Source organism: Peromyscus leucopus, chromosome 10, assembly GCF_004664715.2.
Source record: "Peromyscus leucopus breed LL Stock chromosome 10, UCI_PerLeu_2.1, whole genome shotgun sequence".
Taxonomy (NCBI): Eukaryota; Metazoa; Chordata; class Mammalia; order Rodentia; family Cricetidae; genus Peromyscus; species Peromyscus leucopus.
This window is the reverse complement of record NC_051071.1, coordinates 32855696-32867264: the sequence shown is the minus strand read 5'-3', so window position 1 is coordinate 32867264 and position 11569 is coordinate 32855696. Positions and strand designations below refer to the sequence as shown.

Sequence of the window (11569 nt, the reverse complement as noted above, 5' to 3'; positions counted from 1 at the left end):
CACCAAGCTTGACAATTCAGGTTCAAACCTTGGGTCTCACATGGTAGATGAAGAGAAACAACTCCCAGTTGAAAAGTTATCTCCTGAGCTCCACACCCACACCACAAAAAAAGTAAGTAAATATAATTAAAAATTTAAATAAATGAATACTGTTTGAGTATGGGAATATTCATGGTTGAGAGATTGCTCTAGTTTGTTTTTTTCTGTGGTAATGATAAAACATTCTGACTAAAAGCATATTATGGGAGGAAAAAGTTTATTCAGCTTAGTTTTCCAGGTCAGAATCCATCACAGAAGGAAATCAGGGCAGGAATTCAAGCAGGACCTGAAACAGAAACCATGAAGAAATGCTGCTTACTGGTTTGCTCCCAGGGTCACACTCAGTTACCTTTCTTGCATAGCATAAGTCTGCCTGCCTAGGGATGGTACCACCCACAGTGGGCTGGGCCCTCCTGTATCAATTAACAATCAAGAAAACGTTTCCACATCCATGCCTACAGGCTAACCTGACGGAGGCACTTTCTCAATGTGGGGTTCCCGCCTCTAAGTTGTGTCAAGCTGACAACCAAAATTAGGCATCAGTGAAATGGTACTGTTTAGTCATTTTTTTTTTTTGTCTCCTGAAATTTTTATTTCAGACTCCTATTTTTTTTTTTTTTTACTTTCTATCATTCTTTAATTATATTATCCACATAGGATATAGTTCATCCACTTTTTATAAATGATTCATTGATTTATAACATTGATTATAGTCATGCAACTATCAGGACACTCAACATTAAAAGATTTTCATGAACCTCTAAGATACTCTATGCCAAATGAGTGGTGTTGTTTGAATGCCCTTTCTAAATGTCATAACTGTGCGCCATAACCCCCACGGCATACTTCTCCCAGGTTAACAATCTGCACGTGCAGTGCATGGCCCCTGACGTTTGGTTCTCTCTTTATACTTTCAAACAACAAACTCTTACTAGTTTTTTATTTCCAGATATTTAACTAAGCACCTGCTATACACCAAGCAATATGCTAGACTCTGGGACCACTGTGAAGAGCAAGGAGGTAACCAACAACTCCTCCTCAGACTCCTTGCATTCTAGTTGTAGAAGGGAGGCAAGGATGAGTGGATCTAATAAATAAAATAGGAATAATTACCAACTGTGGGAAGCACAAAACTAAACACAGAAAAAGGGTATGGTACTGGAGTGCTCTCATACAGCCAATCCTGGACGAGAGTGTGGCTGGGAAGTCATGGTGGCAGGATTGTGACATAGCTGGTCCCATTGCATCCACAACTAGGAAGCAGACACCGGAAAGCTGATGCTCTGCTGGCTTTCTCATTTTCATTCAGTCCAGGACCCCAGCTCATGGAATGGTGCCATCCACTTTTAGGGTGGGTATTCACACTTCAACTAACCAATCTAGAAACTCTTTCACCTATGCTGCTAGAAGTGTATCTCCTAGGTGACTCTTGATCCTGTCACAATGGTAAATCAAAACTAACCATTACACTTGGCGGTGGGAGCCATGAATATAGACTGTTGGTCAGGGGATCTCAGAGAGGTCTACATGGCCTATTGTGAATGGAGAATAAACAATTGAGACACTTGGACAAGCAGATGCCGGACTTGCCCCACCCTCCAACTCAGGATGGTGAAAGATGGGATGGACACAACCAAACATGTCATTTGCACTTCTTTTGTTTCTTTCCATGTTAAAGAAAGAAAGGAGGAAGGTGGTTGATATATTGTGCACCTCAATACATTTATCTGGCATTTTGGAAGCTACAAAGCTGGTGAGGTAAGGTGATTGATGGTTCTCACTATTTCCCTGATCTCTAAGGCTTTCACCCTTATATTTGGCTTCATGTTTTTTATTTAATAAGACTGTTTAAAAATTCATCTACAGAAGGAAGAGGAGAATATTCTCTCAGTAGGAAGGAAATGCCTTAAAAGTTGAGTTCAGAAAGATCACCTGGAAGTGGAAAATCCCAGAGCCAAGCATGGTGGCTCACGCCTGCAATCCCAGTGCTCAGGAGATGGAGACAGGATCATAGGTTCAAGGCCAGCCTCAGTTACATGAGATCCTGTCTCAAATGAACAAGTAGAAAAATTCAGGGATGGTAGCTTTATATATACACCCAGCACTCACATGAAGCGATTTAAGAAACATCAATTATAGAAAAAACGTGCATGAAGTACAGAAGGGGAAAGCCAAGGATGCCCAGGGAAAGACAAGTGGGCCATATGTTTGATGGAAAATCAAGGGTTTTGATGAGGAACAGTGGAGGCAGTGAAGAGCCAGGTTGAAGAAGATCTTAGATGTAAGCCAAGGAGATTGTGGACTATTTGGTCAGAAATTGGAAGGCAATCAATTTTTTTTAAAAAGGAAGAAAACATAATTGCAGCAGTGCGTTAAGAAGATTAAATGGGCAGCAGGGTGCAGAATATATTATCTAGAGAGAATCAGGAAGCATGAAGATTAGTTAGAGGCTCCCATTGGAACTGGACATAGAAGCAACATTAATTAGTGTCACTGTGCTGGGAGACAAGTGACATCTGTGTGGTGCCTTAGAGCTTACAGAGTTCACGCTGTATCACTTATCTGGTTGGATACAGCCCTTGTGGGAAGTAAGTGGCCCAGTGATAAACACACTGTGAGGCAGTTTGCACTCAGTAAATGTTAAGTGAATAAACACAAAGCTGACTCCAAAGGGCTTAGTTACTCCATATAAGGGGCTCAACTGTGGAGTCGAGGGTGAATAACCTTCATGACTGAAAACCATTCACTCATTCAAATTCATTCAAATACTCAAAAGAGATGTACTATATTCCAGGAACTATTCCAGATGTTGCCATTGTAGAAGGGGAAAAGACCATGATGAACAAAAACCTGATCTCTAGGGAGCTTATATACTAAGGAGAAGAGATGCTTGATAAATGCATACAAATGTTAAGGCTCATACAGTAAAGGAAAAACAAAACAGAGGAGGTGAGCAGGGAGTCACTCAGGAATTTCTTTAAAGCATGTCTTAGTTACATTTCCTGTTGCTGTGATAAAATACCCCTGCAAAATACAAGTTAAAGGAGAGGGAGTTCCTTTAGGCTCATGGTTCAAGGGCTTCCAGTTCAAAAGTACAGTCCATCAAGGCAGGAAAGTCATAGCAGCAGAAGCTTGAGGCAGTTGGTCTCCATTGCCTCCACAGTCAGGAAGCAGGGAGCAGTGAACCACACAGTGGGCGGGTCCTCCCTCAATGGACCTAATCAAAATAATCCCCACAGCCCAGGGGTGGGTCTCCCAGATGGCGGTAGATCTCATCAAATTGGCCTTTAGTCTTCTTTTCAGAAGTGGCTACTTCGAAGAGGTTGAAAGGAAACGATACAATGACCATAGAAATTTCCAGAAGAGTGCTCAGAGCAGACATAAGAGCCAATGAAAGCGCTGGCAAGGTGCCTCTCTGGTGAGTGCAGGAAATGGGGCTGTGCAGACAGAGTCCAGTCATGAAGGAAGATGATAGAAAATGTGCAGAAAAACTGCTGAAGGGTGTGGTAAGTTTGGTTAAGGAGTTGGACTCTATGGAGGGACTGACCACGGGAGGGGCAAGGTGGACATGTAATAGTCAGAGAGAAGACACCCAAAGTCTAGCGAGAACAGACAATGACTTGGCCCAATGTGGATAGATAGAGAAGTTGGAAAATGCCTAGGTTTCACACACATGATAAAGTGAAGCCTTTAGGACACTTTTACTTAGTTTGATGCATGTAGTGGTTTGAATAGGAATGGCCCCCATAGGCTCATAGATTTGAATGCTTGGTCTTTAGGGAATGGCCACTACTTGATAGGGATTAGGAGGCGCACCCCTCTTGGAGTCCGTATGGCCTTTGTTGGAGGAAGTGTTTTACTGGCGGGTGGGCTTTGGGTTTTCAAATTCTCAAGCCTGGCCCAGTGTCTGTCCTCTGCCTGCTGCCTATACATCTAGATGTAGAAATCTCAGCTATTCTCTAGCACCATGTCTGCCTGCATGCCACCATGCTTCCCACCATGATGACAATGGACTAAACCTCTGAATTATAAGAAAGCCCCAATTAAACACTTTCCTTGATGAATTGCTGTGGTCATGGTGTCCCTTCAAAGCAATAGAAACCCTAACTAAGATGATGTGGAATATAATAAAAAGACAAATTAAGGATGCTTTCTGATGTTTGTGCTGTGGGCAGATGGGTGAGTGACAGAGCCCTGAGGTAGACGATGGCAGGCCAAGGAATCCAGACCCTTGCTGAGAAGTTAACCACCTGTGCTAAGCCTGCTAAGCATCATATGATACTGTGAAGGAAAGACATGAATCTGGAAGTAAGAGGAGAAGTCAGGGTTGGGGTTAGGGCCACAGAATTGACATGGTTTTACCATCATTAAAACAAACAAACAAACAAACAAAAAACCTAACTAACAAAACCCTGAGGAGTCTGACAAGATGGCTCAGCAAGTAAGCACTCTTCCCAAGCCTGAGGACCTGAGTTTGATCCCCAGGATCCATGTGATGAGAGGTGAGAACCAGTTTGTTCTCTGACCTCCAGATGCATGCATACACTCACAAGTGTGTGTGTGTGTGTGTGTGTGTGTGTGTGTGTATGCGCAAGTGCATGTGTGCATACATACATACACACACACACACACCCACACACACACACCATAAAAACAGTTTTCCACTGAACATTTTTAAATGAGGATACAGTGTACCATCTGCAAGCGCAGCACCTGCGAAGTTGAGGCAGGAAAATTGCTTGAACCCAGGAATCTGAGGCCAGCCTTGGCAACATTGCACAACTAAATCTCTTAATAAAGAAGACAAAATAAGCCGAAAAGCCAGGAGGAAAAAGCAATTCAGTACCCATTCAGCACTTGCTGTGTGTAAACCCGTTGCTAATCCTTATGAGATAGGCAAGCATAAGAGACAGTCTTCTTGAGACCTTCACTGAGTTTGAGATTATGCGCATACTCTCCTTGTAATACAGCACTTGACAGCCTACAACCTTCACATGCATGCACTATGCACATGTCTTTCTCTAAACAATGTACTTACCAATCTCAGAATCTGCTCAACTACTCCATGCATACAGCCACACATTCCTATCTCTAAACAATAGTATACACTTCCTCACTCCTGGTAACAATCAAATTTAGATGGTTTCTATTTAAATATATTCCCAACATTTCCAGTTATAAAGAATAGAAGAGCTGATCTGGCCTGAACTGGTTTTGGAGTGCAAAATTTTAGGGGGAATCTCCCATTAACCATCTTATACCTATGCATAATTGGGTATGTATATGATTAAAATTAGATACATTATGGGAAGGGACACATGCTGTAGAAAAATGATGGTATGACCTAATCTATCAAGCAAACCAGAGAACCACTAAGGCTACCCACTTCATAAAAAAACTCCTTCACTTGAACCCCACAAAAAGATACCCCAAATAGGAACAATAATTGGGGCCCTTGAATATTCGCACTTGAGTGGCCCATTGTCAGTCTTGACAGTATATCCCTCTGTAACTATATACTTGCTTCTTTTTCATATCTCTGTGAACCTGTTTTCAACTCTTTGGATAAGAGGAAAAAACCTGGACACACCTGTCCACCTGTAGTGCTTGGAGGTGCAGAGATCAAAACCATAGTCCTCTCCTGAAGACTCACAATCCAGATGGGAATACAAGCCAATTACCTATAAAATGATGAATTCTGTACAGAGTTTCTAGGAAACAGCAGAAGGGAACCAGAACCAGAACCGGCTCAAGAGAACTTCCTAAGGAAAGTCACACTCAAAGCCAGTTTTGGAGCATGGAGTAAAAAGAGTCTCCTGTGAGGCAGGGGAACTTAGGATCCAAAAGAAAGATTCGGAGGAAGAGAGTGTGGTTTTAATAGCATAGAGGCGTGTGATATCAAGTAGTTTGGGGTTGTTTTTGTTTTTTGTTTGTTTGTTTGTTGTTGTTGTTGTTGTTGGATTTTTTTGGGGGGGCGGGGTTCGAAACAAGGTTTCTCTGTGTAGCTTTGTGTCTTTTCTGGAACTCATTCTGTAGACCAGGCTGGCCTTGAACTCACAGAGATCCGCCTGACTCTGCCTCCCAAGTGCTGGGATTAAAGGCGTGCGCCGCCGCCGCCGCCGCCGCCGCCGCCGCCGCCGCCGCCGCCACCACCACCACCACCCAGCGATATCAAGTAGTTTAGGAAACTACAGTTACTTTCCTATGGAAGAAGGGACTAAAAAGGCAGGAAGAGAACATTTGGAAAGTTCTCCTTAGGTAGCTAAGGAAACTGATGGGGGGGGGGGAAGCAAGTTCGTTTTAGCATTGTCATGTACATCGGCTACTTTCTCGCTGTTGTGAGAAAGGGTTTATGTTGGTGAACAGTTTGGGGGCAGTCATTACAGCTGGAAAGACAGCAATGTGAGGCGACTGGTCACATTGTGCCCAAAGTCTGGAAGCAGAGCTGAATGTAGGGGGTCAGTGTTTTCTCCTTCCTTCTCCTTGTACACAGTCCAGAATCCAGGCTCCCAGTCAGCGGAATGGTGTCACCACTTTCAGAGTGGGTCTTTCCTCTTCAGCATAGTCTCTCTGAAAACATCCTCATAGACATGCAAAGGCATGTTTCCAGATGACTTGGCAATGAAGAGTTACCAATGCACTAAATATGAAGCACAGAGAGGACACATCCAGAAGGCAGGCTGCAGGGATTGAAAGATAAAACTAAAGAGAAAGCTGGGGCCGGATTCACATATTTATTTGTGACTCTAAATATCTATGTATTTCAAAGTCCCCTTCATAATGAGCACTGTGGAAAGCCCTAGAGGTGAACAAGTGTCCAAGAACTAGAAACTGCACAGCAAAGAGGAATAGGAAAAACAAGAGCCATCGGCAATGTCCACAATGTCCACAATTCACTGGGGGAGTCAGTGTGGAATTCAGGGCAAGAACTGGAGTTTCTTTTCACCCAGGCCCCATAAAGAAGGCTCATGAAGCAGACTGGCTGGCAATGCCAGACACCAAGAGCCATTTAAAGACAGTAAAATAAAAAGAAGCCACCAAATGTCATACTACATAGTGGTCCCCTGACGTGCTGGTTAGTTTTGTGTCTACCTGACACAAGCTAGGGTCATTTGGAAAGAGAGAATCGCAACTGAGAAAATGACCCCAACAGACTGACCTGTGGGCAAGGCTGTCAAGTGTTTTCTTGATTGATGATTGATGTGAGAGGACTCAGTCTACTGGGGGGCAGTGCTACCCCTGGGCTGGTGGTCCTGGGTCCTATAAGAAAACAGACTGAAAAAGCCAGGAGGAACAAGCCAGTCAGCAGCCTTTCTCTGTGGCTTCTGCTTCAGTTTCTGCCTTGTTTTCCTTTGATGATGGACTATGATAATGTGAAGGTGGGAGTAAAACAAACCCTTTCCTCCCCACAAGGTGCCTTTTGGTCACGGTGTTTATCATCACGACAGAAACCCTCACTGAGATAGCCGGTGACCCTTGGGAGAAAGAATCAGTAATGGCTAGGGCAAATGTGGTGAGCATGGAAACGTCAGAGCAGGGAAAGTGGGCTACCAAGTGAGTGGACTGCCAAGCCTTTGCTGCCAAGCCTTCCCATCTTCCTGACCAGCATCTGCCTTCTGCGCCCCACCCCCCTACGTGCTCCTAGAATTCTGTCCTGTTGTTTTGTTTCGTTGTTGTTTTTATTGCTACTGCCTACCGACTCCACATCCCTTGCCAGACACAATTCTAGCATTTAACTAACTGGTAAGCTATGCCCTAAGTTATCAACATTTATAAGCCATTATAAGAGATGGAAGAGAAAGAGAGGACACAATGTGTTGTCATGTATCCCATACCATGGACAGGATCTCTTTAAGGAGAGCATTGGTAAAATCCCCACCAATCTGTTAATGATGGTCACTGATAGGGTGCTGCCTAGTGAGAGGTGACATTTGGGGGTACTATCTGCTTTTTACCATGTACATAAATACAACACATTATTGTAATGGATAGTACTAGCGCTTCTTGGGTTTTTTTTTTTTAAGTTTTTTTTCTCTAAACTGGAGCATTGTAGCTTAAAAACAAAATAAAACAAAGAGAGATGTCCTCTAGTCTTTTAATCTATGGATATATCATTTGGCCAAGGCTGTCTATATTTCTTATTTTTTACGTACCCCCTCCCCGGTTCTTTGGCAGTCAGAATTAACTCAATGGAAATTTTGGCAAACTCTCAGTCAGACATTTGTTCTTTTTAATGTCATAGCCATCTCTAGATAATTGTTTTCCTATACCAATTGGTATCTAGCTTTTAATGTAATTGGATCTTTGCATAGCCAAAAGCCACTTAATGCAAATTAAAACAATGACTCCACTCGATAAATTCGAAATGATAACCACAGTCATTCTGAGAGGCAGTGAAGCTAATCGAGGCTCCATCTTCATAATTTTCTTCTTAGACACCAACAGCTGAAACAAGTGGCACCGAGGAGGGAATAATAATTGGCCACTTGATCTAACCCTTGCCATTTATGATAGTAATAACACAAATAGCAAACAAATGAACCACTGCTCCCCAGGAGCTGATCAATTACCACGTTAGGATACGCTCACTTCCTGCTCCTTGAGTCTCCATCACTGTCACCTCCAGCCCTCCTCTTGACCTCTGAACCGTCACAACATCTCCTTCACCTCTGCGCTGGCTGGTTTTGTGTTATCAACTTGACACAAGCTAGAGCCATCAGAGAGGAAGGAGCCACAATAGAGGAAGGAGCTCACTTGAGGAAATGCCTCCATGAGATCCATCTGTAAGGCATTAATAGGAGAGGGTCCAGCCCATTTTGGGTGGTGCCATCCCTGGACTGGTAGTCCTGGGTTCTATTAGAAAACAGGCTGAGACCAGATTAATTCCTCCTCCCTGGAATTCCCCTAACTTGCTTAAAAGGAGCTTGCAACCCCCCACCCCCACCCCCGGTTTGGGGTTGCTACTTGCCACCACAACTGTTGGAAACAATAAATGCTCTTGCTAAATTGAAAAAAAAAAAAAAAAAAAGAAAGAAAGAAAGCAGGCTGAGCAAGCCATGTGAAGCAAGCCAATAAGCAACACTCCTCCATGGCCTCTGCATCAGCTCCTGCCTCCAGATTCCTTTCCTGCTTGAGTTTCTGCCCTAACTTCCTTTGGTGATGAGCAACAATGTGGAAGGATGAGCTGGATAAACCCTTTTGTCCCCAACTTGCTTTTTGGTCATGGTGTTTTGTTGCAGCAGTAGAAATCCTAAGACAACATATTTTATCCTCTCTTTCTCTGTTTGTTCCTCCTAAATATATCCTTTATGTCAGCCATTAGTTTACTAGTACAGAAACGAAGCCATGGGATGTCTAAACTCTTCACTGTAGTAAGAATGATGATTAGTTTCTGACATGGAACCTATAAGTCTTAGGTTCGACTTATAATGCAGGCTCGAGTGTACCAAGTCCAGTTATTCACCTTGAGTTGAGGTTGTTTCATGGAGTTCGGATCACTGCCAGACTCTGCTCTCTGCAATGGTGACTTTCTCTTTAGAACCTGACTGCTGTCTTCTGTCACTGCCCCATTGATCAGGACCACCATAGTCCTCTGTAGCAAGATTTCCAGTCTTAACCATTTTGTCCCTTTGTGGATGTTGTATGGTCTCACGGATGGACTCGCAGAATCTTAGTTTTGGAAGATTTTGGTGTGAATGGGTTACGTATGCACATAGGGGCCAGAAGTCAACCTCTTGTGTTGCATCTCAGATGCCTTTCACAAGATCTCTCACGGGGATCTGGTATTTGCCAATCCTCTCGAGCTGGAGGCCAGGCAGTCAGATCCACCTATCTCCTGTCTCTGCCCTTCAGTGTTGAGATTACAAATACCTGGCAACTCATCCAGCTTTTTCAGACCAGTACTGGGCATCGAACTCAGGGTCTTCAGGCTTGTACAGCAAACACTTTACCAACCCTGAACCACAGAAGTTTTTGTTCAAAAGTTAATTGTATCTTTCCTTATGTCAAGATATGCCTCTTAAAGAATTCTGGCTCTGAACTGATTTTCTATGTTCATTGCTTTTTAAAAATGATTTCTTTTAACTGTCATTACATGTATTTATTAGATTTGTGTGTGTAAATGATAGGGAGGGGGCTTGTGCATGCCATGGTACATGTGTGGAGGTCAGGAGACAACTTGTTGGAGTCAATTCTCTCCTTCCATCACATAGGATCTGGGGATTGAACTGGTGTCATCAGACTTGGTGACAGGAGCCTTTATGCACTGAGCCATCCACCCCACCAGTCCTCTGTGTTCATCTCTTCATAAAAATTTCCACCCAGCAGGCATGCTATTACACCCACATAATTGGATTTGTATAAAATTCCAGCTCACTGTGAGCACACCTACATCTCCAGCTTCACATCTCCGCTTAGAAAATGGCTTTCCAGACAGCCCCCTTTAAAAATGGCATTGCTATGTTGTAGGAGGCCTTGCAGGTCTTTCCGTGGGTAAAGCACTGAGATCTGGACCTTCTCTGACTTTAACCAGAACCCAAATGAATGAGACCACTCAACTAACTGATTTTTATTTTTTTCCCCCTGTGCTAGATTTCTAAAAGAAGGAGGAAAACTCTTGGTGGTATATTTGTTAGAGACTGTTTGCAGGGGGAGCTGAAACAGCATCTGCAGACCTCTGTCTCACACATCAAGAAATTCCTACCAATCATTTGTAAGGCAAAATTGTCAAACTCAATTGAGACCTTTCATCATGTGTAAAGCTACTTCTGGGAGATTTTATTCAGGCATCCAGGATATAGCAGTCTCAGAGACAGAAATCTCCCCTGAAGAGACAGAAGAAACCTTCATGAGTAGAATGCTGGGTACTCTGATAGCAGGACACTAAACATCCTCAATTAGCACAGTGGACCTTTCCAGAGGCCTTTAATATGGGGAGGTATTACCATGTGTATGCTGTCAAGTCCTCTGGATTTATGAGACTTCTATTCTGCAGAAGTCCAAGCTGAAATAGATTGGGAACTTATATGAGATATTAGGAGGTTCTGGAATCTCTGAAAGAGTAAGGAAGTCATATTTGGTAGCTATCTAGCTGAGCACAGTGAAGCCCAGTGTAAGTAGCTCTGGCCTCTGTTTTGAGATTGTTTATACAGAGATTAAGAAAGGTTTAGTGGCTGGAGAGATCACTCAGTGATTAAGAGCATAGTGTTCTTGCAGAGGACACTAGTTTGGTTCCCAGCACCCATGTAGGGTGGGGTCACAACTGCCTATAACTCCATGTCCAGGGCATATGGTTCAGATGCCCTCTTCTATCCTCCACTGGCATTAACTCATGCATACAAAACCACACTTCAACACACACACACACACACACACACACACACACACACACACACACACACACAATTAAAACTAGAAACAACAAAAAGAAAGGTTTGGGTTTTTCTTCACCTTAGAGTTTCTTTCTTTCTTTCTTTCTTTCTTTCTTTCTTTCTTTCTTTCTTTCTTTCTTTCTTTCTTTTTCTTCTTTTCT

The 11569-nt window shown here is 43.2% G+C and overlaps 1 long non-coding RNA gene across 1 annotated transcript; it reads right to left on the bottom strand.

Annotated features, from left to right (window-relative positions):
• Positions 1-239: 239 nt before the first annotated feature.
• LOC119088644 lies at positions 240-3982 on the bottom strand. The gene is made up of 2 exons (XR_005092329.1): positions 1972-3982; positions 240-325 (listed from the first exon to the last, which is right to left on the bottom strand). It is a non-coding gene; the product is annotated as an uncharacterized LOC119088644 (long non-coding RNA).
• Positions 3983-11569: the final 7587 nt, after the last annotated feature.